Here is a 24057-nt window from a genome sequence, read left to right on the forward strand (position 1 = left end):
CCTCTCACTTCTCTCTACCTGGTACCTTTGAGCTGGACCCCGAAAGCCAGCGCACTATCCAGGTCTCTCTTCTTAGACTTCAGCTTCTTCTCCTTCCTACCCCTTCATTCAAAATTACTTGTCCCATTTCTCCAAAACCCTCCCAGGGGGCAGAAGTTAACCTGGTTAATAAATTAGTGCTAAATTGCTCATAGTTGATAATATATTACTCTTCCTATAGAACCTGGATGCATATTTACAGATTGTGCCACAGCTTTTACCTTTCAGTAGAGACTTTCAAGGCCTTAACGCAAAAAGAGATAGACACCGTGGACTTGTTCTGTGGCATGGCTAATACAAAGACATTTGAGACTGAGTTTTCCTGCATGTCTCAAGTGATATCTTTATGCAAGAAGAAATGAATTCAGTTGATTACCCAAAGTGGTCTTCAGAAGTGTTGAGCAAATTGTAGAGGCATAATTACATTTCAAGGTTTTGTTTTGTTTTTAAATACTGATGCTACTATTCTAACATTTTGTAGAATGCAAATCGTATCTGCTTTTCTTGCTACACCCTTTCCTTTCTACTCAATGGCCTGTGAATTTGCTATAATTATTTAAATTTAGTATATTGTTAGGTATAGTAAATTTACTTGCACTCTTGTCCTAACAACCCCAAAGTCCTGAAGTTACTTCTCATTCATAGCTTGGTCCAGGAGCTCAGACAATGTCATCAGGCCCTGATCTCCCACCCACCCACCCCTATCACCCCACTTCTCCAATGCTCTTTCATTTTCAATGACCCTCTACTTTCACCCTCTATAGTTTTTAGAAAATTGTTTTGAAATAATTTTAAACTTACAGGGAGGTTGCAAAAATAGTTGAGCAAGTCCCTTCATCCAGCCTCCACTAACACGAATATCTTTCATGACAATAGTACAGTGGTCAAAACTAAGAAATTAACACTGGGACAATACAAATAAATGAAGGACTTTATTTGAGTTTCACCAGTTTTCCCACTAAAATCTGCTCCAGCATCCAACTGAGGATCTCACATCTTATTTTAATGTCACGTCTTCTCAATTCTGTGACATTTCCTTAATCTTTTAAGTGTCTCATGACCTTGACCCTTTTAAAGAGTACTGGTCAGTTATTTTGTAGAACATACTTCAGTTTGTGTTTGTCTGATGTTTTCTCATGATTAGACTGAGGTCATGCATTTGTGATAAGAATATGTTGATCTGAAGTGGTGTCTCCTGACTTTCTCTAATGAAAAGTTATTACATCTCCCTTTCTAATTAATAAATATATTATGGGAGATACTTTGAGACTATGCAGATATCTTATTTCTCCTCATACCTTTGCCCATTAACTTCATAAACCATTGGTGAATATTGCCTGCAGCTATTATTACTATATTATTCTAATAGTCATTTTCTATTTCCCTTATTCTGAAATTTTTCTGTAAGAAGAGCTGTCCCTTTTTCATTTATTTATTCAATTATTTATTGATATCATTTTGGACTTACGAACTTTTGTTTTATTCTGGGATTATAATCTAGCACTCTCACTTATTTTCTTGTGCATATTGTTTCAACTTTAGCTAGTGGGAGTCCTTTCATGTTCTTTGATTTGCCTCCATCCTTTCCGGGCCCTTTCCTTCTTTTTAGCATTGTGAGATACTCCAGACTCATGTTTTCTCCACCCCAGCCATGAAATCAATCACTTTCCAAGGATCCCTGGTTCCCTTTATTGGAGATTGATATTTAGAACCCAAGATCTGGGGGGGAGGTGTGCTCCTTACCACTGGGGTGTTGTTGCATCTAGGCCTCCTCAGAAGACAAGGTTAGGAAATATACTAACCTATGCATGCACACACATCTATATTGATTTCTGTGTCTTTCTATCTGGGTATATATATTTAAAAAACATGAATTCATACTAATACCTCCAATTCTAATCTAAAATCTCAGGATTGTTTAGTTAACCTCTCCCCCTCCTTATTTTTAACTTATTTTTTTGACATCTAGAAGCCTGCCTTTCTTTATAATATATTTACCTATTTGCTCAATCCTAGTAGAAATGTATAGTCACCAAGTCGCTAACATATGCCCCTGTAAGACTGCCCCTTCTGTCTCGACTCTACTTTGCCTCTCTCTTAGTCAGGCTCTTTCCATGTGGTGGCCCACAGCATCTCTGAGCTCACATTCTCCTAATAACCCTTAAAGAAAGAGTGCTTCTTTCTCTTTCCGAGGAATTCCAGAAAAAGTTCCAAGATGGTTCTTACTGGACTGATTGGGTTCAGTGATCATCCTTAACCCATTTATTGTGGCCAGAGGAATGGAAGAACTTGGCTGGTGAGGCCCAAGATGCGTGCCCACCCCTGAGCCTGGGAGGCAGTGACTGTCCTACTCAATCCACAGTATATATAAGGGGTGATTTTCCAAAGGAAAACTAGAGTTCAGTTATCAGAAAAAAAGGGAAATAATTCTGGGTATGTCAAACCCGCTCAAGTCCATCTGTGCCATCCAATGGGGCTGCAGTACCCATACTGAGAGACATGGGGATGGAGGGGGGAAGTGTACATACACTGCATAGATGCAAATGACCTCAAAAAGGTGAATTTTTTAAAAAGTGTACATATAGTTGATAGGAAAAGGAATATTGCTCCAATTTTTTTTTTTTTTAAATATATCTTTATTGATTTCAGAGAGAGGAAAGGAGAGGGAGAGAGAGAGATAGAAACATCAATGATGAGAGAGTCATTGGAGACTGAGCCCGCAACCCGGGCATGTGCCCTGACCGGGAATCGAACCCCGATTGCCTGGACCCTAGGTTGGTGCTCAACAGCTGAGCCACGCCCTGCCGGGCTATTGCTCCAATTTAATAAGAGTTATTTCCAGGCTTCTTAGCTTGATCTAATTTAAGAAAATAAAGAGAAGCTTGATAACTTGGATGCCTTTTGTCCAAATTCATGCAAAAACTATAATATGGCTTCTAAACTCTGTTCAGTTTCAGCAGGTCACTCCACCCAAGATCTGGGCAGCTGTCACCTTGTGGCCAGGACTGCCCCAAGAGATTGGAGGGGGCCACTGGGCCTTGAGCTACTGCCCAAAGATTTTGAGGTCACTTTTTTATGTTACTAATCAAATGGCTATAGCTTAATGCTTCTATAGAGTAGAAAAACTTCGAAATTCAATCTGTTCCTGCAAGATTGGAAAGCCACAGAAAACTTAAGTAAGAGGTAGAGGTTTTTGTTTGTTTGTTCGGTTGGTTTTCTTAAGATGTAGAGTTAATAATTACTATTTAGTCTTGGGTTGTGAATTTATTGTAAATCTTCCAGGACAAACTTCTTTGGGGTTGTACTTGCTCTGATCTCTAGCCCTAAAAAGAAACCAGCTCCGAGTCTGAGAGAGTTCCAGGAACAATCGTGGGCTCTGTTAGCCTCATTCTAGGCAGGGCTAATATTTTCCTTGGTTTTCTGAGTAATCATGCTGCTAACTATCTCTCCCTCTTTTACTGCCTTCTGTCTAATTAGTATTTCACTGACACAGAAAGAAACTTCGTTAGTTAAACATTGCATTTCATTAATCTAGCATTCTGCTAAAAATCACATTTTAACAAGACTCTGCATCTCCTAACCTCTTTTAAATGTCATCTGTATCTTTAAAGAGGCTCATCCCTTCTTTCTTCTGAGTAGTTAGAATGTATCTACCATAGAACACAACAGTTTTTATGCAGCTACTCAGTGGTTTAATCACCATGCAAAAACAACATTGCTAATCTGAACAATCTACACGGATGACAACTCATTGAAATAACTATCAATTAACAACATAATTGTCACTTATACGTTGCCAACATTAAAATAGGCATTTGTTACTTCCATGAGGCTTTGTGCTTTTCTCCCTCTTCTCTTCACGGGATTTAAATATAGGGCCTGGGCCTGGATTGAAACGTTTAAACTGATGACCAAGTTCATTGTTGTTTTAATCATTGGATCATCTTTCTTATGGGTGGTTCAGAAGTGAAAACAGTGGTGCTAGTCATAAAATTTCACTGCAGGCTTGGTGGGTCAACTGTGCTTTGGCTCTGAATCTCTGTATGTGTTGCCAGGTCTATGTTCTCCTTCACATGAAGCCATTGCAGGCAGAACGTGACATATGCATTCTTCTCTCCTATTTTGTTCCGTCAAGATCGTGTCAAAGAAAAACCAGCCTCTGTATCAAGGCAAAGTCCGCTTTTGCTAAAGCAGCTGGAAAGAATTTAGTCCAGCATCATCAGGATAGTAGCCTCAGTGCCCTCCTCTCTGCACTGTTTCAACATAAAGCATCCCTCCCCAGCTCCCGAGAGTTAGTATGCAAAAATAACAGAAGGGAAAGAGTGCGATTTTGTGGAGGAAGGGCACCGGGAAGATCAGAAGTGCCATGAACACCTTCCGTGCCCTATCTCACTGGGCTGCAGACAGGCGTCAGGGCAGAGCATTTCCTGGTCACACAGGAACAGTGTCAGCAAGATTTGCCTGAAGCTACGACTTGCGCTCGGGCACAAGTCACTTCATGGGGCACAATCACGCTCCATGAGCCAAGCCTTGGAACTAGCTAAAGTAGGAACTAGGACATAAATCCTCTGGCTCTTTTGCATTGGGCCAGTTTGTCTGCACTTCATCGGGTGGTACTTCTCCACTTGAAGACAAAAGTTTGACTTGGAACTTGCAAGGAGCCCACTCCCTCTTACTGCAGAGAAAACAGGCTTTCCAGCCAGACCCTGGGATTTGGAACATCAATGCTCTGAGTTACTGCCAGAGTTGGCCAGGCTCCTTTCTTGGATCTTTTTTTTATCTTCACCTGAGGATATATTTTTTATTGATTTCTAAAGAGAGAAACATTGATCAGTTGCCTCTTGCACATGCCCTGACCAAAGATCAAACCTGCAACCTGAGTATGTGCCCTGACCAGGAATTGAACCCACAACCTAAGTATGTGCCCTGACCGGGAATCAAATCCACAAACTTTTGGTGTATGGGACGACACTCCAACCAACTGAGCAACTCGGCCAGGGCTTTTCTTGGATCTTTAATTACACACCTCTGAAGTGATGAGAGCGATTCCATTTTTAGGGTTATTTAGAGGATTAAGTAAGTTGGCAGATGTGAAGTACGAGGTACATTGTTGGTGCTTACAGGTGGCTGGTTACTATTAATTTAAAGAGGCAGCAACAAGGACACTTTTACCTAAAAATATTTAAGTTAATGAAGGAGATTTGCTTCTATGAGCTTAATGAAAGGGAATTTAAATTCTTAAATTTTTTTTTTTTAAAGTCATCAATTAATGCCTGGCCAAGCATGGCTCAGCGGTTGAGCGTCGACCTAGGATCCAGGAGATCGGGGTTCAATTCCCGGTCAGGGCACGTGCCCGGGTTGCGGGCTAGGCAGCCGATCAATGACTCTCTCATCATTGATGTTTCTATCTCTCTCTCCCCCTCCTTTCCTCTCTCTGAAATCAATAAAGATATGTTAAATAAATAAATAAATAAGCCATCAATTAGTGTTTACCTTTTATTTTTTATTTAACTTCATTTTTATTGTTTACACTGTTACAGATGTCCCTACACCCCCTCCCTTTGCCCACCTTAGTGTTTACATTTTAAAACTCACTTTTAAAGTTCAGTGGGTTCACATTATTGTTATGCATAATAACTTCATTAACTATCAACTTCTGAATCAGGCTTTTGTGCGCAGCTCAGTGGGTGCTTTTTGTAAGTGAGCCAGTTTTGTAAATAAACTGTGGCATGTACAGGTGGTATTTAATAATAGTAGAGCACATATCCTTTGTCTTCCCCTGTGGTTACATCATTTGTTTATAGTATGGCCAGCATTCCAAAGACAGCAAAACTTTCCTCGTATACTAATTGAGCAGTCACATCCTGCCTGGAGAAGATACGGCTCTGCTCTTCATGCCCATCAGCTTAGGGTTGTGGGGGGCGCTTTTCAGGTGCCAAAGAACAAGGTCTCCAATTATTTCCTGTTTCGCATATTTCCCTTTTCGAGATGCCTCCCTTAGGCCAGCGCATCGTTGCGTTTGCCACGGGCCGCCAGTGCGCCTCTCCAGCTGCGTGGGAGACACACTTCACCTGTGGCCCCGCCCTTCACAGGTCACGTTTGCTGCACGGAGGAGCAGTTGACTCTGCCCATAGGGAACGTCTCATTGCACCCCTTTTCCACACCATCTGTCTGACCTGGACCCATTCCAAACGCTCTGGCTTTGCTGGCAGAATGGTCTTCCTGCTACAGAAGTTTTGTAATCTACTAATTGACAGGGTAAGGAAAATTTATATTTGGGTTACAGCTGAAAAGTTGGATGTTTCTTTGATGGGGATTTAAATACTGACATATGCTGCATTGGTTTTTGATTTTCGGCATTCCCATTTGTGCACGATCACGCACTCTCCCCTGTGTTCTCTGCCTCATTGAGAATATGGCATCCTTTGGGGAAGAACATCAATATGATCTACCAGAGAATTATCCTCTACTTAGTTTACTCATTAAGCAATGATTTTATTATTATTATCTCTTTGTAGTATGAGACAGATGGCAAAGAAGGAGTTTGCTTTATTGGACAAGATGCAGCCTCGGGCATGGCAGATCTCCCTGAATGGTTAAAGCCTTCAGTAATCATCCTGCGTAGTAAGTATCTTTACTTTTGCACAGGGCCTGGTCCTACGCCCAGCTCTTCATTTAAGTGTGAAGTTGTTATCAGTCTTCTTTTTGTACCCAGGAACCGAGGGCAGAAGGATCCCAGAGAAGGAGGTACTATTAAAATCGTGCTGTTCCAGTTGAAATTTGTGGCTGTCTTTATCTTGAAATTGTGCTTTAAAACTCAGCGTGGACTAGCCCCCTGTCAGTGAGCGTGCTCCCGCGTGTGCTGGGGGCGGTGCCCGCGTGTGCAATGCCGCCGCGCCTCCGGCCTCTCCCAGCTGCAGCCCTCACCGTGCCCTGAACAACGCTCGGCATGAGGAAAGAGGAGAATAACAGAGGGTTTCTTCCCTACCTTTGAAAACTTCAAAGAAGTTCTTCCAATCTGGTTCTGATGATCCAAGTCTCAGTGCAAAGCGTACATAAAGATCTGAAATCCGCACACTGATCGGAAATAGTTTTTGGAAAGTCGGATTTAATCCCACGAGCCAAATGATCACTACCAACAGAGATCAGGAAAAACCAAAGTCCGCAGCAAATTTTAATTTGGCAAATGCATAAAATGTTCAAAAGAGCAGAGGTCTCATTTACATTCCTCCCTCTTATATGGGATTTTCTTCTATATTAGTAATTAAAGGATGCAGGCTCTAGAGCGCAACTATATCACATAATAGCCATCGGGGACACACTAACAACTTCCTTGAAGTAACGCACACTAGGGTGTTTATGGTTCAGTGTCACATAGACTCTCTTTGATCTAAATTAGGATTCATTGGCAAACTCACAATAGGCTCCACATGTACCCCTCTCAACCTCTTTCTTTTAATCATGGAAATTAGAGATGGAAAATACCCATTAAGTCACTTATCCACTTCCCTGCCAGGGTGAAATTGTTGCCTGTGATACATGGGTAATGCTTGGTCCAGCTTAAATGTAAATGTCTCAGGGGATATGTAAGCTCCTGATTTTATAATTTTCCCCTTTCCCTGAAAGCTCAGAGAGGGAAAAATATAAAACAGAGAAAGAGATTTCCTCTGCTCCTTCTGGGTTGGAGGTAAATGTCGGTGAGTAACTGTGTTCAGACGGTGTCAGCTTTCAGAAAACCACACCCCGTGCTGTTATGGCAGTTTCATCACCCATAAGGCACAGTTAGATTCAACCCTGTCCCCAACACGTTTTACTCTCCAGCTCCGTGGGACTCTCCAGATTCCTGGACTGTTCCTGTAAACTCGGGCGGGCGAGCCCTGCAGGTTTGGTGCTGGAGATGAGGCCCAGCAGAGGAGAGGCTTCTCTTTTAAGCTCCCTGGTTGATTGGTTATGAGCCGCACAGGCCCTCCTGGCTGGAGTGTGATGTCACTGCTGTGGTGTGAGATCATGAGTGGAACACTGCCAACCTTTCCCTGGTGAGTGACCAGCTGAGGTCTTTTTATGCTTTGAACATTTGGCATCTGAAGGATGAGAAATGTGTGTTGCTGCACAATGAATTCTCTCCCTGACTCATGTTCAGCAACAGAAGACTGTCACTCGCGTCTGCCTCCATCTCTAGCTGCTGAAGTCAGTTGATGGGAAAGAAGCAAAAATCCTGTGACCATTTCCCCAATGGGATCTCTGAGAGACACACGGCAGTGGCTGAGATGAGACTTCAAAAGGGAAACGGTGGCCCGTTACGAGATTTGTATTTTGGATTTGATTCAAGGCTTTTTTAAAGTCTACTGCAGCCATCAGTGAGGTTGCATCAACTTAGGAAAGTCTGATCAGCGGACATGTCAAATTCGGGTGCAGATGTGCCAGAGCAAGATTATTCACGTTGTAAGATGGGTTTCATTAAACAGCTAACTTCACTGCGGTTTGCATTAAACAGCTAACTGTCCTAACGTATTTGAAGGAGGGTCAGGTTTGCCAAATCTGGTGGACAACAAGGTCTTCTGAAGATACCTATTCTGGTTTCCGTGAGACAGAAAACGTCTTTGGGAATGTCCGCATCACTGCGCATTCACAGAGACATTTTCAGGGCTCCTACAATGTACGATGTATTTCTGGGATGATTCTTATTTTCAGTACTCCTGGGTGGTAATAGATAATGGGTCTGAAATGGAAAAAAATAAAAAAAGATCAGAATCAATTCTGAGTTGATGGTTAGAACTAGGAATGCAATTCTAATATTGGGGCCTGTACTTTACTTACGGAAATCTCAAATTCTAAAGCAGCTGAGCAGAGACTGCTTGTTGTTATCCCAATACCCATTCTCCTGATTTTTAGTGCCTATGTTTCCCACCTACCCTAAGGCCGGCTCACTGTAGCCTTGCCAAGGTGACTAAGGAAGCGATGTGGCGCCCCCTGCAGTGTGTACTTAAGAGGCATCCCCCCCCCCCCCCGCCCCCTCCTTTCTCTCTCTGCCATCCTGGGAAGTGGACCTGGTGGCTGAAGCTCAAGCTGCCATCTTCTACCACAGGCGTGCAGACCATGTTCTAGAAGTGCCTGAAGGTGGCTGGGTCCCAGATAGGTTCCTGGAGCTGCCAGCCTAACCCTAAGGACCTGTCTCTGGGCTTCTTCCTTTTCCCCCTGTTTATGTTTATTTTATTTTATTTTTTCCATCACCATTTATCCCCTCTATGCCCTCTTCTACCTCCAGCCCCCTCCACCCCGCCCCCTGCAATCACCATGGACTTCTTCTGAAACAAGAGAATAAAATCCAGTGTGTTTAAGTCAGTGTTTTCTGTCACCAAAGCTATCACCAAACCTATCCTGATTTGGTAGACACTTAACACCTTCTTAAAGTCTAAATATTTCAGTTTCGGTCAATAATCATTGCCAGCTCACGTTTATTCTTCTGCACGTGACCTTGAAATGTTTGGAGAGCTGGGTGCGTGGAATAACCCCTAACTTACAGATTCCCGAGCATAGATTAGCTGGAACAACCAAATGGACACGGACAAGGCTTTCCTGTCCCGTGTTTTGTACGTTCTGTTCACACGTCAGAAGGTTTACACTCATTCCCTAAAGGGTTTAATGTGGACCCGGCCTCTGAATAATGCAGTTTGAGTAAAAATAGAGTGAGGGCAGGGAATAGTAGGAGGTCGGGACCAGGGAAAGGTCAACGCGGACAGAGGTACAGGAGGACCGGTGCCCAAGGGGTATGTGTGCACGAGACCAATTGTGCTACGGAGAGAAAACATCAGAATTTTTTTTCTTTAGAGACCCTTTTCATCCTAAAAGGAGAAGCATTAGGATGTAGTTATTTAATGCACACTTGTCACTTCTTTCCTTGGCTGGCCCATGACACTTCCCAAAGATGTCCTGAGGAACTCTGGGCAGATGTCCCAGCCCAGGAGGCCACAGCATCTCCTTGTTTGCTCCATTGCTTTCGGCAGCTGTGACATCTTGCGTCCCACGTGTGTCCAGTTGCAGGAGTGTGTCCAGACTTCAGCTTTATGTCATCCATGTGAGTTCAGCTTCACAAAAGGAGGACAGTAGCTTCAAATATTCCTGCAGCTTTTGCTTGTCATTCTAGTATTACCTTCAAGAGAAGAAGGAAACGGCCAAGCTGGCACCTCTCGTGCTCCTTGGACGAGCTCCTCCTCAGCTTCATTAAAAATAAATATGACAGTTCAATCTAGTCGAGGCTCAGAGAAGCTAAAACAATTTTGAAATTATTAGAAGGCCCTTTGAAATATGGATTTATATCCTCAGTCATTAACAACGAACTTTGGCCTCTGTGTATATTATGCTTTAAAATATCAGGTAGTAATATATAATCAGGCACATGCATATAATTTATAAATAAATAGATAAAGAAATAAACATTTATTAGGGAGTCGTTAAATTTTTCCCTATGGAGATGGTGAGGTAAATGAACCCTGCTATAGGCTACAAAGGCCCATAGTGTATTTGAATTTCCAAGTTTGACTCTGAGTTTTCTAGCAGCTTTAAAAAATGAGAATGGACAGAAAGAGAGAGAGACCATTAGGACATAATTTTCATCCTCAGAAATGACAAGACATAGTATTTCCTCAAGGTAAATAAAGCTTTTCTCAGCTTCAAAGAAGTTTTTTATGTGGTCTTTCCTATGGGGACTGGACCCTAGCACTCCCCTCCCCCACTTTTTCCCACTGCAGAACCCCCCTCTTTTTCCCACTGCAGAAGCCATAAGAGTTTCATTTGACAGCTTCACAAAGAATTTTTGATAAATGTTCATAGCAAAATATCTAAATGCAATACCAGGGAAGAAATTCTGCCAGTGACCAGGACAACACCGCCCAGGCACCTCCCTTTCTGGTCGTTCATCTAAATGCAAGGATTGCTCGCAGAGTAAGCACGGCCTTCTGTCATCATCACCTCCTCTGCCGGGGTTTGGTGGAGCCGCTGGCGGTCGGTCTGGCCTATGGCTCTCTGGTGAGGGCTGGGGTGCTTGTCACCTGAGGTGCTAGTTAGGGCAGATCCACATGCTGGGGAAACTAAACAGAGAAGCTATCTTTCTGAAACAACAAAGAAAATGCCCTGACCTGGGTGGAGGACCATCCCACCTGTGCCAAGAGTGTGGTACCCAGGGCAAAGCCACATCTAATACACATACTCTGGGGCCCCCCTCACATGACAGTAACACCAAGGGGGGTGCTTATCTGTCCGGTCATTCCTGTGTCCCTCATGTGGGCAGCCAGATGGAAGTTGGCTTCACTCACGACCTTGATCGGATTTCAGGCAGGGGAACTCTTGAATGCTTTCAGATCTCAGTGACGGCTTTCCCTCAGCCCTGATGTGTGCGTTTCTTAGCCAGTGAGGTCATGCTGGTCAGGAGCATGAATCCTGGAACCAGGCTACCGAGTTTTGAACCCTGGCTCCACCACATACTAAATGTGAGATCTTGGGAAATTCACCTCTCTTCTCTGTACCTTAGTTTTCCCATTTGTCAATAAATAAATAAACAAATAGAATAGTATCTCATAACAATGAGCATTAAATGAGTTAATACCTGTAAACCACTTAGGACAGTTGACATGAGAGGGGGCCTAGAACACGGTCAGGACAGGTGCCGAACATGGAGAGCATGCAGTAAGTGTTGGCTGTTAACTGTAAATGCTGTGTCAATAACTGGGGTCTTTGCAGTGCTAACCTTCAGCTGTTAGGTGGATTTTACATTCAAAGAGCTCAGTTTCTACTGTTACCCCATAACCAACGACTGGTGGGTTGATGTTTGGCTTAAATTCAAACCAAGGTCCCTTGCCCGTTTGCCTGACATAGGCACTGGCATTGGATGCCCCTATTCTTGTATTCTGGCCTCCTTCAATCTGTGCAGAGCGATTGCCAGAGCACTGCCTAAACAAGCTCCATTGGCCCATATTTTTCTTTATGAATTTTTAATCCAGAATTTGAGTAACATCTCTGAAGCAGCAAACTCGTGATTTGTTTTCACTGCATCCTTCTGAGACACCCGGCTCTGTTGAAATCCTCTGACCTTCCCCCTCCCTCCCCTCTGCTTCCTCCCTGCCTCCCCCCTTTCTCTTCCCTGTCGCCCTCCCCTTCCCTTCCTTCCCCCTGGATATCATTTTCTCAGGAGTTGCCAAAACTGTGAGACTCTTGCCTAGCAGACTGAAAACTTGCAACACAAGCAATGAGCTGCTCTTGTTGGTTATATACTGGGTGTGTTTTTCAAATGTGAAGTTTGAGATAAATTTGGATAATGTTTTAGGAATCTCTTCCCCTCTCTCCCTACCTCTCTACCTGCCAGGTTCTTCATACGCAACAATTATTGGCCTCAGCTTCCAAACAGAGCCCCAGGATGCCTCGTGGGGGAGGGAGGGGGAGCCACGTCCTCCGGATGCAGTTAGATGTGCTTGTGCTGGTGGCCCAGCTGAGACACCTGGGACCTCATTAAAGATGGGTTGAGGAGGATGCGAAAGGGTTTTATAAAAAATTAAATCTCCTAAACCACAAAGCCCTTATGCTCTGTATCTGCACTGTGTTAAACCAGGACTCCTAGTTTACTGGTAAACACTGATGTGTATACTGGTTGTTTGAAGGTAGAAATCTGTGACAATTGGTAGATTGTCCCTGCCCCAAGCCCATGCATGATGCCTCTTCCTCACCTTGGCTGCTCTGGAACCCACAGGAATCCCCTAATTGTGTCCCCACAATCCAGAATATCACACCTGGATTAGACCAGATGGTGACACTGAGTTGTGAGGTGCCTCACCATGCGACAGACCCGCCCCAGGACACCTCTGCACCCCTCCCTCTGCGCCCTCAGAGCCTCTGGCCCTCTAGCATCCTTGTTCCCTGGGTAGCCTTTGCGCCTGGCCTGGAGGGTGCTTCTGCCACTCACAGATGTGACCAGGGGCAAGTTCCTAACCTGCCCTGGCCTCAGGTTGTCTACTGTCCACTGAGAAATAGAGTTGCTATGTGAGGTTAGGCAAGAAAATGACTGAGGTTAGCTCTCTTTCCCCCCCCCTTCCCTCCTCCTTCTCTTTCTCACCATCATCATCACCATAGTTCTGCACCCAGGGACCCAGTCTGCTCAGTGGCTATTTACCAAACCCCACTGGGGAGTCAGATGATCATTAAAATGCTAATAGTGCTCAAGTGTGTTCAGAAAGGGCCTGGGGCGTGGGAAAAAAGTCATCCTTCCTGTTTTTAAAAAATATTTATTTTTATTTATTTATTTTTTCTTCTCTTTTTAAAAAATATATCTTTATTGGTTTCAGAGAGGAAAGGAGAGGGAGAGAGAGAGAGAGAGATAGAAACATCAATGATGAGAGAGTCATTGATCGGCTGCCTCCTGCACACCCCCAACCGGGAATGGAGCCCGCAACCCGGGCATGTGCCCTGACGGGGAATCGAACCCCGATCGCCTGGATCCTAGGTCAACGCTCAACTGCTGAGCCACGCCCGGCCGGGTGTCCTTCCTGTTTTGACGTGTCCACTTCTTGCTGATTCTTGAGGGACATTCATGGGAATGAGTGTCTGTTCCCAATTCTCCGTGACTTCTGGGAAGCAGCTTCTAGTCTTTTCATCCCCGAAGGGATAGTTGTCCGCCTGGGCCTGCCCTATGCTACCCTAGCCTTGTCTGTATTTTGTAGGTTTTATCTTTTCTAGCAGGTCTGATCTCAGGGGCACTTTTGGGTGATTTGACAGTGGTCCCTAAACCTCTCTGCACTGGAATTGTCACGGGCGATGTTGGCGGAGAAACAGCACCAGTTGTTACCGGTGAAGTTAGACCTCCGTTCCTGAGCTCGGCAAAGAAATAATTCAGAGCCAAGAGCTCAAATTATAAGAGAAAGTTTATTTAAGAAGTTATAGAGGTAATAAAAGTGAGCTGTAGAAGAAATAGGCTAAGTTACAGAGGCAGAAGAAAGGCCCTTGGAAGTCAGGAGAAAGGCAAAGGCGCTGCCCTGGGAGGAGGAAGAGGGCCCGGAGCGGCACAGGCTTGCTCAGAGAGGAAGCGTGCACGTGCCGGGTCCTCAGTCCGGAGGGTTTTAAAGGCTGAGAGTTTAGGGGAGATCTTAGGGGAAGATAGAATATTCATCAGCTGATGTGCCCAAAAGAGATTTATTCCCCTGACTTTATCCATTTTTGGGTGTGGTTGGCCCAAGTGGCACTAATTGGATTTTTATCTATCTCCTAGAGCAGAGTAATTTAAGCTATTTACCCTCTGATTGGGGAGAAGTGTAAACCATTTACCCTTAAAGTGTCCTTGGTTTAGGATTTACTAGATGGCTGTGATTTCCTAGATGGCTATAAACTGCGTGGCTGTTTATCTGTCTCAGTTTCCCTATTCCACTTGCCCTGGATTACTAGCCTGTTTCAGGATCACCTGAGCGCCTTTAACCAATACTGATGTCTGACTCCCACCTCCAGGCTTCCTGGGATGCTCCGATTGGATCCTCAGGGGGTGCCACCTGAGCAGCTGGAGCTTTGAAATCCCCCCAGGCCTGGTGCTCTCCCTCTTAGGGATGCCACACACCTCGAAAGATGAGGGGTGTGGCCACCACCATGAGTAGCCCACATGCGTCTAGGGAAATGGGGACCTGGGGCAGGTGAGTTCTAGTGAGTTGCCAGACATCATGGTCATTGACCAGCTGTAGGGACAGATGACATGGGGACCCCCGAAAAAAGAGCTAAGGAGCAAGGAGAGGGGGTGGAGTTTGAATCTGAGCCACCAAGAAGACATTATATTTCATATTATTTTATCAAGAACAGATGTTGGTGTGAGTCAAATCGATTCAAATACAAAAAATGCCAGATCTTAGATGTACTGAACTCTAACCTTTGGGAAGGCTGGAAATTTTATGATCTCTTGATTTCAGCACTCCATTGGCGTAGTAATCTTAGCTAAGAAATGTATAATATGGAGTCAATCTTTCCTCTCATAAAACTTAAGGATGCGATGTATGAGGGAGACAACACAGGGAATATTTTAGTGGAACTAGTAGTAAATTCAAGTTATCCTTGCGCAGCTGGGCATGTTCGCTGGCCCGACTCCAACAAGTTATGAAAAGAGTGTGAGCAAATGCAGCTTTTGCTCCTCAGAGCTCATCAAAACCCAGACCTTTTACAATTCTTTTTATGTGGGCCCTCAAATGTTACTGGACTGCAATGATCTTCCCCTCGATAGCAAAGAATGTCTCACAGGCTGCAGATTAATTGGTCAACTTGACATTCTAGGTTCCCAATAGCTAATTCTGGTCCCTCTTTTTCTAGAATATAGATCTCATGGGTGATTTATGAGTGGGGATGATTTAAGGCTCAATTACCCTCCTTTTATCAACTCCTGTAGTGCCTCTTACTCTGAATTGTATAGCGTTTCCCATTCAGTTCCCTGTGCTCCAAATAATTTTCCTCTCTATTTGGACGCGCTGACTGCCTCCTTGACTTTAAGACTCACCTTGAAAGAAAAATGAATTTGTTGATGTTTCATGTATGCCAGACACTGCACCAGCCTTTGACATTGGTTATCTATGTAAAATGATCAGCAGCTCTTTGAAGAAGGGATTATTTTTGTCCCCTCCCAACTTTTTCATTTTGTGAGGCTCAGAGAAGTTAAGGAAGCTGCCCATTGCCACACAGGGTGGTGGACATGAATTAAGGTGACTTTGGGGCCTTGATGATTTCCCCTCTTCTGAAAAAGGCCTCCAATACCCAGTGGTAGGAGTTGGTGCATGGCCCCCATCAGGCCAACCGAGTCATTCTCTGGGGCTTGTGCAACTGGAATTGGGAAGAGGAAGATAATTTCTTGGATGGTTAAGCTGGAGATGAGGGAGAGCTCACAGTTTCACAGTGTGGACAAAGACAGCTTTGGAGACATAATGCTGAGTCAGAGAGAGCTGCAGAGAAAAGCAAGCATTCTGGGGGTGGGGTGGGGTGGGGGTGGGGGTCCCTGGGCCCAGCCGGGGCCCAGCCATTTCCGATGTCCAGTAGCATCTCTGCTCTTCCCAGATGAAGATATTAGTTTCAAATAATGTTTTCCCTTTTGCTCAAGCTCTTTTGGGTTTCTGTCTTGGGCAACTGAGAGTCCTTATTTTCCCAGTGAGCAGGAAGGAGATCGCAGAACACCTGCTTTTTCTGGGCCATGTGACGTGAATGAGGTTGTCTTCGTCAGGCCACTCCTGGCTTCATCTCGTGGATGACCTGTAAGTGATTTCACCTGGTCACTCTCGCCCCATGACCTTCTTCTTACATTTGGAGAAACAAGGAAGGAAAGCAAGAGTCTGACAACACAAGGCCAAATTCCATGCTACAGCCACAATAAAATGCTGGGTTCTGGCCCACGTGAGTTACCTGAGTGCAGAGAGCAGGACTTTAGAATTATTACATATGATGATAGAACATCTTCACTGTAAACACATTGAATAATGTGTTGACTGAATTTAAATAACATATAGGAAGAAAATCTGGAATTAAACTGTATTTGGGTTAACAAACAGGCGAGCACACAACTGTCCAAGCTCATAGAGTGTGCATAGGGCTAAATCTGTCTGAGAAAGAGCGAAACAGTCATTGGAAAGGAGATAAACTAAAGCAAGAGTGTGTGGAAGACAGACTGAAAGCCTGGTGCTTCACCATGAACATTCTTCTGCCCTGCAGCTTCCTGAGAACTTGAGGAACAGAACCTATAAGGCAGGGGCCTCACTTGAAGGGGCTCTCAGTCCAGTTTGACTGTTAGAGCAGCTCAGAAACATGGATTCAACAGATAGGCTCAGTGATGAGAAGGTGGGAATGGAAAGATCTCAATAGGCTGGACCTTCTGCGTCACCTCCCTTGGCCTTGGGCTCCCCCTTGTAGTCATAGAACATATAGTCCAGCTTCCTTCCAGTTCTAAAATATAGTCATTCTGTGAGGGGATTGGAAAAGGAAGAATAGCACATGCAGTTTTCAGATGGAATCGCAGTAGACATCTGCTTGGACAATGTGCATCTTCTAGGAAAGGCAGAGGAGCCTCAATCAGCATTATTGCTTCTCTGCTCAGTCGTGGCTGATGGAGGAAATACACAAAAGGGAGCCAGCAAGGCATTGTGACTCCTATTATTTTCCATGACTGAGTTGTCTTTGTCATCTGCTTTTAATTAAAAAGAAAAAAAATTCTCCCCATCCCCACCCCTGGCCCTTTTTATTCTTAAAGTGAAATCAAACCTAAATATAACGGGGGGTGTGGGGGGGCAGGCTCCAACTGACAAGGAAACCCTGGAAAATCAGAAGTGGAGCCTGGAAGAGGCTCCGTTGGAAGCGTCTGCATGGGCATTGCCTGTGCTGGAATAAATGCTGCAACCTATGAGATCTTCCTGGTGACCTCAGGACTGCATTTCAGATTTCAGCTTTGGCTCTCAGTGGAGAGTGGCTGATTCCTTTATGGTAGAAGAGAGAGAAATGCAGGAATACGAGTGTTTACTTATGAACTGAGGGAGAAAATAGCACCTTTAATAGGTACCGAGGTGAGGCTTAGTCTGCTTTTTAGAAAAGCTGGCTGTGAATTGAATTCATTGAGTGGGCTGGAGAGGAGCCAGGAGGCCAGCTAAGGGCAGGATACTTTCCCAAGGGAAATGGTGTCTGGGCATGAGCTTGCTGGGAGGAGGGTCCTGGAAGTGAGTCCTGCTGCACCGGGATTACCAGCAATTGTCTTCCCTGAATGCCCATGAGTGTGTTAGAGAAGAGCGGGAGAGGTGTGTGGGGCTGGCCAGAAGAAGGTGGTATTCCTTGAGGCAGAAGGCAGCTCCTGGAGGAGTTCTGGGTCAGTGCAACTGAATGTACGTGCCCTTCCCCAGGGCGGGAAAGTGGGACTTGCTGGAGAGTGTGCAGAACATTTATAGGGAGAATGCCTAGTCCAAGTGGCTTCGAAACAATGCCAACTACAGTCATTGAATTCCTTAGAATACTGTAGAAACAAGCAGCCCCAAAGCTCAGTGGTTTCACACAGTAACCTCCATTTCTAGCTCCCAAATTGGCAGAAGGGTCTGCTCCACAGAGTCACTTAGAAACCCACGCTAACAGAGGCTCTGCCATGTCCTGGCTGCACTGCCTGGAGTATGCGGCCTGCTCACCACCCTGAGGACCCCACCTGGGCTGTTCTGTGCTCCATCCCAGAAACGACACTCCCTTCTTCTCACAGCCCGTTGGCCACATGGCCATGCCCAGCTGCAAGGGCCTGAGACGTGAGAAGTCTTCCGTGTGCTCCAGGCAGGAGTGGTGAAGTTTCGTGCGGCATGAAGCATTGATCGCTGGGTGGTACTGAGGCGACACATTAAAGGGCAGTTGAGCACAGTCTCTGCCAATACAGACGGAGGTGGAGGGATGGGTTAGCAGTACAAGTGTGTACTGTAAACTCAGGACAGTATTCCCAGAAGCTCACTGGCAGGCATAAAACTGCCATGTTTGTGTGTTAAGTTGGCTGTGTGTTTGTGTGTCAAAGGGGCAGGAATCCAGGCTAGAATGATTCCTATGGTATTAGTTTGGTGAATATTCCTGGAGACTCACATAGTTAATTTGTAGGGGATTAGAGTTTGTCTGTGTGCGTGTGTGTGTGTATGTCTATGTGTGTGTGTGAATGCTCACTCAGAGTATGAAGAGTAACAAAAACTTGTTTTTAATGAAAAACATATTGTTTAAGTTATTTGGGGTTAATATTGATTGTATATTCATATGACATGACACTCTATGGACCTTTCATTCCCATTTTTCCCAGAAGAAAGAAGTAGAAGAGCTTAAATATAAGAGCAGAGATGAAACTTTTAATTAAATAACTCTTTAAAGAAATCAAGTATGTTGTACAATGAAGCTTTTAACTAAATAACTCTTTAAAGAAATCAAGTATGTCCTGTACAATTGAAATCCCATGAGAGTACATAGTGGGTCAAAGGGTGTAAGCTCATCTAATTTATAGTTGCGTTTTTCTAGCTAGAAGGCTTTGCCTGTGTTTCAAATGTTAAAATCATTTCAATGTAGTTTAAGAAATAGGTTCAATGTTTTCTCTCTGCAAGAACTGGTGGGCACTGCCATTTCTTGGCCTCCCGTAGCACACCTGTAGCCCGCAGTGAGCTGCAGGACATGGTCCCAGAAGTCTGCTGTGCTGGGGTCAGGAGGGTGGGAATTTTGTTCCAGCTCTGCCCCTCACCAACTGTGTAACTCTGGCTAATCAGTAGACTCTTTTTTACCATCTGTAAACTCATTAAATTGATGATTTTTTTAAAAGGATTCCAGTGCTCAAATTGTATAATATAAGCCAAATGTTCTTCAGAGGGTGGTGTATATATTCAGTGATTTTTTTTTTTTTTAAGAAGACAACCAGATTTCAATGTCAGGTGGCCTTGGCATATTTCTTGTTGATTTTCAAAAAGATTCAATAAAAAGGTCTTCAACTGCCAAGAATATGCAGTGGGGAAGGGATGGTCTCTTCAATTTTCCCAATGGTGCTGGGAAAACTGGATTTCCACACATACAAGAATGAAATTGGAACCTTATGTTATACCACTCACAAAAATTAACTCAAAATGGATTAAAGACTTAAACATCAGAACTGAAGCTATAAAACTAGAAGAAAACATAGGAAAAAAGCTTTTTGACATCAGTCTTAGCAAAATTTTTTTTTTTTTTTGGATATGACACTAAAAGCACAAGCAACAAGAGCAAAAAATCAAGCTACATCAAGCTAAAAAGCTTCTGCAGCCCGGCCAGAGTGGCCCAGGGGTTGAGCATTGACCTATGATCTAGGAGATTGAGGTTCGATTCCCCATCAGGGCACGTGCCCAGGTTGAGGGCTTGATCTCCATTAGGGGGTGTACAAGAGGCAGCCGATCAATGACTCTCATCATTGATGTTTCTATCTCTCTCTCCTCCCTTTCTCTCTCTGAAATCAATAAAGGCATATTTTTTAAAAATAAAAATCTTCTGCATAGCAAAAGAAACAATAAAAATGATGAAGAGGTAACCTATAGAATGGGAGAAAATATTTGCAAACCATCTATCTGATAAGGTTAATATCCAAAATACACAAGGGATGCATACATCTCAATAGCAAAACCCCCAAATGATCCTATTAAAAAATGGGCAGAGTACTTGAATAGACATTTTTCCAAAGAAGACATACAAACGGCCAACACATATATGAAAAAGTGCTCAACATCACTAAGCATCAGGGAACTACACACCAAAGCCACCGTAAGATTTCACCTCACGCCTGTTCGGATAGCTATTACCAAAAAGACAAGAGGTCGCAAATGCTGGTGAAGATGTGGAGAAAAGGGAATCCTCGTGCACTGTTGGTGGCTATCAATTGGTGCAGTCACTAGAGAAAACTGTATGGCGGTTCCTCAAAAAATTAAAAATAGAACTACCATATGATCCAGTAATTCCACTTCTGGGTATTTACCCAAAAGAAATGAAATCACTATCTTGGAGAGACACCTGTCCTCCCATGTCCATTGCAGCATTGTTCACACTAGCCAGGATATGGAAACACCCTGTGCCCATCGAGAGAGGAATGGGTAAAGGAAACGTGGCATACACATACCATGGAATATTACTCAGAAAAGAAGGAAACCCTGACATTTGCAACGTCATTGGACCTTGAGGGCATTATATTAAGTGAAGTAAGTCAGATAAAAATAAATATCTGTGGAATCTAAAAACATTGAGCTCATAGACAGGGTAGAATAGTGGTTGTCAGGGGCTGAGGGGTGGGAAGTGGGGAGATGTCAGTGAGAGGGTCCAATCTTCCGGGTATAAGGTGAGTTAGTTTCGGGAATGCAACGAGCTGCACAGTGACTACAGTTAATAATACTGTATTGTGTACTTGAAAGTTGCTGTGAGAGCAGAACTTTAATGTTTCACCATAGCAACAACTACAACGAAAGGGTAATTATGCGATGCGTTAACTAACCTTACTGTGGTAAACATTTCACAATACATACATTTATCAAATCATCACAATGTACATCTTAAACTTACACAATGTTATATGTCAATTATGTGTCAGTAAGGCTGGGGGGATTGGGGGTAAGGGTTCTCCAACTGCCAATCAGCCTCGCCACGTTGTGCCCTGGACAAGTCTTTTCCTGGCCCTGTTGGTGGCCCTGTAGGCAGAGAAAGGCCTTTCTCAGTTGTGACTGAAGAAGCCAAGCACCAGGTAGATTAACTAACATCTGGTTCCGAGAGCATGGAGAGCTTGCAGGGGTGCCAGGAAGCGTGACTATCCCGTTTCCCCGTTAGATCTAGCCTAGGGTTTCCATCGCAGGGAGCTGGGTCTTCACCGTTTGTGCCCAGGGCAATGTACTAGCTCAGATACATTTGATGCCAACTCACTGTTGACATTTGGCAAGGACTTAGTAATCTGATACTCTCATTTACGCTTTTAAGTAGGGGAGAGGAACCACCTAACTTACCTTTTCCAACTAAAATTAAAAACTACTTGCTCCCAGAACAGGAGAAATAAAAACATGACACATTTTTTTCTCCAGACTTTTGTACCACCATGTTCTGTTGTTCCAGATTCTTTTGTTTGGCTTGATCTGCCTTCGGTCTTCCCCATTTCAGATGATGGCAACTCCGTCTTTCCAGCGACTCAGGCGAAAACTCCTGGAGTCATTCCACATTCAACCCACCAGGAAATCCTCTTGGCTCTACCTTTACTCAGTATCCAGAATTCAGCTTCTCCTCACCACAGCCACTGGATCAGCCAGCTCCACGCCCCTTGGCTGGACTCTCTCAGCAGCTCCTAATGGCTCCCCCTGCCTCTGCCTATCCTTGACCCAGCAGCCAGAGTGAGCCTCTTACAACATACATCAGACCACATCACACTCTGTTTTAAACTCTCTTTGCTTTGCCAACTCACTCATGGTAAGAACAAAAATTCTAACTGCTCTGTGAGGCCCAGCAGGATCAGGCATGGTGCTGACTCTCTGACCAGCTCTCCTACTCCTCGTGTTCATTCCTCTCCAGCCATAGAGGAATCCTTGTTCTCTGAGCCAGCCAGCCACATTCTGACCCAGGGCCTTTGCACTGGTTGTTTATTATGTCTGCAACGCTCTTCCCTCCAGATAACTGTGTAGCTTGCTCTGTTGCCTCCTTTGGGTCTTGACTTAATGTCACCTTCTCAGGGAGGCCTGCAGAGCTCCACTGTCTTAAATTAGTCGTGAATAGAAGATTTAAAATAACAGCTTTTAGTGATACCAATGGAAAAAGAAACTACAACAATGCTATTGGAAGAAAATGCCCCTTAACTTTCTAATGATTGCACATAAACACAATATGCATCTTTTTCACAACATCCTATGATTTTTAGGCTAGGCTACAGTTATACTATTCAGAATCCTGAAAATTATCAGTAGTAAAATCTAGTTATAAAAATTACATAATTTGAGGATAACATTGTTATCTTAAGCCTTATATAATATTGCAACTTGCTTACATCCATCTTTGATTTGGGTCAGAATAATGATCTTTCCATTGGAAATAACTGGCAGTGGAGAAAAGTATTTGTTAGTTGTTACAGTGTCAGATGACAAACAATATTATCTTAATTTTGTAATATACTGAGTTTGCTGGTGCTATTTTTATACAGTGAAGCAGCAGCCTTGCAGGAAAATAAGAAAGTTTAACAATAAAATAGTCGACTTCTTCATTAAAAATATAAATAAGAGTAAAAGTGCAAACTACCACTGATATTGTTATACCTCTTTCTGCTTTATATTCCCCCATAGTACTTACAACATCTAGCAAACTGCTAATCCTCATCGGAGGATATTTTTTCCATTGATTTTTAGAGAGAGCAGAAGGGAGGGAAGGATGGGGAGAGAGAAACATCGATGTGAGAGACACATTGATTGGTTGCCTCCAGCACATGCCCCGGCCAGGGCCAGGATCGAACCTGCAACCCAGGTATGTGCTCTTTACCAGGAATCAAACCCGCAAGCCTCCAGTGCACAGGCGGACACTGTAACCACTGAGCAACACTGGCCTGGGCATAGTCAGCTGTATATTTTGACTGATTTGCTTTCCTTTTTTCCCCCTTTAGAATGTAAGTATCTTGGAGGCAGGGTTTCTGCATGTTTTGTTTGCTGTGGTTTCCCCAGCAGCTTAGAAGAGTGTCTAGCACACAGTAGGTGCTCAGCAGTGACTGGAGGGTGGGGACACCCTGCCCCGAGGCTACAGGAGACCGGGCGGGAACGCAGGCGGCTACGTGCTTGGATGGGCCTCCTGCTCCTTTCAGGGAGCGTTACAGAACCGCCCGTCGCCCCTTCCACCCGCACTTTGCTATCCAGACCGTGTCTGAATTGTTGCCTCGGGCTCGACACGCCTTCTCCAGGGGTTCACGTCTTGAGACTCAGCGTAATGAGGCTCGAGAGCCTGAGTGCCTTGGGGGCTGAACAGCCGCTTCGGGCTGGCATCCTGCCTCCTAGAGCAGGTCTTCTCGCCCGACGCACTCACCTGTCACCCGGGGCCTGGTGACAGCGCAGACTCGGACTCAGTAAGCCTGAGCGGGACCGAGTCTGCCATCCTCACAAGCTCCAGGTGAGGCCGAATCGGGGTCCCGTTGTGAATACCAAGGCTCTAGAGCATGCCCTCTCAACAGGCAGGCATCAGGATGGGGCCCCGGAATATTGTGTTGGATTCCCCAAATCATTTAAAAGGACCAGAGCTCTGGGGTGGGTCTTATTCAAGGCCCCTGGGCTTCCTGACCATGATCAGCATCTGTCCCAGCGAGGACCCATCTTCCTTAGGGCGGTGCCCTTCACTAGCCCTTCTCTCAGCCTTTCCGGGCCCCGGGCCCCTCCCAGGGAATCCTTGGCCCGTGCCTTCCCACCATTACCCTCTTCCAACTCTTTCACACAAACCAAGCTTGGCTTTTCAGAGAAAATATAGGCCGTCTAGTCTCAACAACCTCACCTTCCTTCTTCCCCGAGC

Source organism: Miniopterus natalensis, chromosome 8 (genome assembly GCF_054644295.1).
Source record: "Miniopterus natalensis isolate mMinNat1 chromosome 8, mMinNat1.hap1, whole genome shotgun sequence".
NCBI lineage: Eukaryota > Metazoa > Chordata > Mammalia > Chiroptera > Miniopteridae > Miniopterus > Miniopterus natalensis.